Below are 2,867 nucleotides of genomic sequence, written 5' to 3'. Positions count from 1 at the left end.
TTTGAGTAACAACAAACTCGAGACCGTCTATGTGGGCTGGGTGGGTTTCTTCTATGTAATCACATTCCAGCCTGGCACGGACGATGCCTCGTGGCCCATCTGCCCGGTAACTTTTTTTTCTTTCGAAAGTCCATTTTTTCTCCTCGAAAAGTTCTTGTGTATTACTCCAAGATTAATGATTCTAAAAAAAAACACTCAAAGATTAAGGCTCACAATCTCGTCCAACAATCTTCATGACTTCCGACCAGAGCCTAACCAAACCGTTGTTCGGTTATTCAACCTACCAAAGTTAGCCATGAAGTGACTTAGGGGTATCAGAGTGGCCCTGGCGGCACCCACTGTGACTCACTGCTACGTCTCGAGCTTGCGTTGGATTTCTCCGAAAAAGAGAGGATGATGCAGCACAGTAGCGTAAGTATTTTCCTCAGTTTTTGAGAACCAAGGTATCAATCCAGTAGGAGACGCGCAAGTCCCTCGTACCTGCACAAAGCGATAGCTACTCGCAACCAACGCTTAGGGGTTGTCAATCCCTTCACGGTCACTTACGAGGGTGAGATCTGATAGAGATAATATTTTTGATATTTTTGGTATAAAGATGCAAAGTAAAAAGTAAAAGCAAAAGCAAGTAAATAAAGTGATGGAGATTGATATGATGAGAATAGACCCGGGGGCCATAGGTTTCACTAGTGGCTCCTCTCAAGAACATAAGTATTCTATGGTGGGTGAACAAATTACTGTTGAGCAATTGACTGAATTGAGCATAGTTATGAGGTTATCCAGGCAATGATCATGTATATAGGCATCACGTCCGTGACAAGTAGACCGAAACGATTTTGCATCTACTACTATTACTCCACTCATCGACCGCTATCCAGCATGCATCTAGAGTATTAAGTTAAAAACAGAGTAACGCCTTAAGCAAGATGACATGATGTAGAGGAATAAATTCATGCAATATGATAAATACCCCATCTTGTTATCCTCGATGACAACAATACAATACGTGCCTTGCAACCCTTTCTGTCACTAGGTAAGGTCACCGCAAGATTGAACCCAAAGCTAAGCACTTCTCCCATTGCAAGAACTACCAATGTAGTTGGCCAAACCAAACGGATAATTCGAAGAGACTTGCAAAGATAACTCAATCATACATAAAAGAATTCAGAGAAGAATCAAATATTTTCCATAGATAAGCTGGATCATAAACCCACAATTTATCGGTCTCAACAAACACATCGCAAAAAGAAGATTACATCGAATAGATCTCCACGAGAGAGGGGGAGAACATTATATTGAGATCCAAAAAGAGAGAAGAAGCCATCTAGCTACTAACTATGGACCCGAAGGTCTGAATTAACTACTCACACTTCATCGAAGGGGCTATGGTGATGATGTAGAAGCCCTCCGTGGTGGATGCCCCTCCGGCGGAGCTCCTGAACAGGCCCCAAGATGGGATCTCGTGGATACAGGAAGTTAAGACGATGGAATTAGGTTTTTGGCTCTGTCCTCGATCTGTCGGGGGTACGTAGGTATATATAGGAGGAAGGAGTACGTCGGTGGAGCGTCAGGGGGCCCACGAGGTAGGGGGGCGCGCCCAGGGGGCAAGGGCGTGCCCCCCACCCTCGTGACCGCCTCTGGCACTTCTTGGAGTAGGGTCCAAGTCTCCTGGATCACATTCGGTGAGAAGATCACGTTTCCGAAGGTTTCATTCCGTTTGGACTCCGTTTGATATTCCGTTTCTTCGAAACACTGAAATAGGCAAAAAACAGCAATTCTGGGTTGGGCTTCCGGTTAATAGGTTAGTCCCAAAAATAATATAAAAGTGGAAAATAAAGCCCATTATAGTCCAAAACAATAGATAAAGTAGCATGGAGCAATCAAAAATTATAGATACGTTGGAGACGTATCAGGCATCCCCAAGCTTAATTCCTGCTCGTCCCCGAGTAGGTAAATGATAAAAGGAGAATTTTTGATGCGGAGTGATACTTTGGCATAATTTCAATGTAAATCTTCTTAATTGTGATATGAATATTCAGATCTGAAAGATTCAAGACAAAAATTCATATTGACATAAAAATAATAATACTTCAAGCACACTAATCAAAACAATTATGTCATCTCAAAATAACATGGCCAAAGAAAGTTCATCCTACAAAATCATATAGTTAGGCTATGCTTCATTTTCGTCACACAAAGATGTTCCCAACTTCTATACCCCCGATGACAAGACAAGCAATTGTTTCATACTTAAATAATCTCAAACTTTTTCAACCTTCACACAATACATGAGCGTGAGCCATGGATATAGCACTATCGGTGGAATAGAATATGATGATGGGGATTGTGTGGAGAAGACAAAAAAGGAGAAAGTCTCACATTGACGAGGATAATCAACGGGCTATGGAGATGCCCATCAATTGATGTCAACATGAGTAGTAGGGATTGCCATGCAACGAATGCACTAGAGCTATGAATGCTCAACAAAAGAAAACTAGTGGGTGTGCATCCAACTTGCTTGCTCATGAAGACCTAGGGCATTTGAGGAAGCCCATCGTAGGAATATACAAGCCAAGTTCTATAATGAAAAATGCCCACTAGTATGAAAAAGACAACTTATGAGACTCACTATATGAAAAACATGGTGCTACTTTGAAGCACAAGTGTGGAAAAAGAGATAGTAGCATTGCCCTTTTCTTTTTTTTCTTTTTTTGGCCTTTTTTTGCCTTTCTTTTTTTTATTTGGGCAATGCTCTAATAATGATGATCATCACACTTCTATTGATTACAACATGAGGATTACAACTCAAAACTAGAACAAGGTATGACTCTATATGAATGCCTCCGGCGGTGTACCGAGATGGTGCAATG

The sequence above is a fragment of the Triticum dicoccoides genome, chromosome 7B (assembly GCF_002162155.2).
Source record: "Triticum dicoccoides isolate Atlit2015 ecotype Zavitan chromosome 7B, WEW_v2.0, whole genome shotgun sequence".
In the NCBI taxonomy this organism is placed as follows: Eukaryota; Viridiplantae; Streptophyta; class Magnoliopsida; order Poales; family Poaceae; genus Triticum; species Triticum dicoccoides.
Note: the sequence above shows the minus strand (reverse complement) of the source record.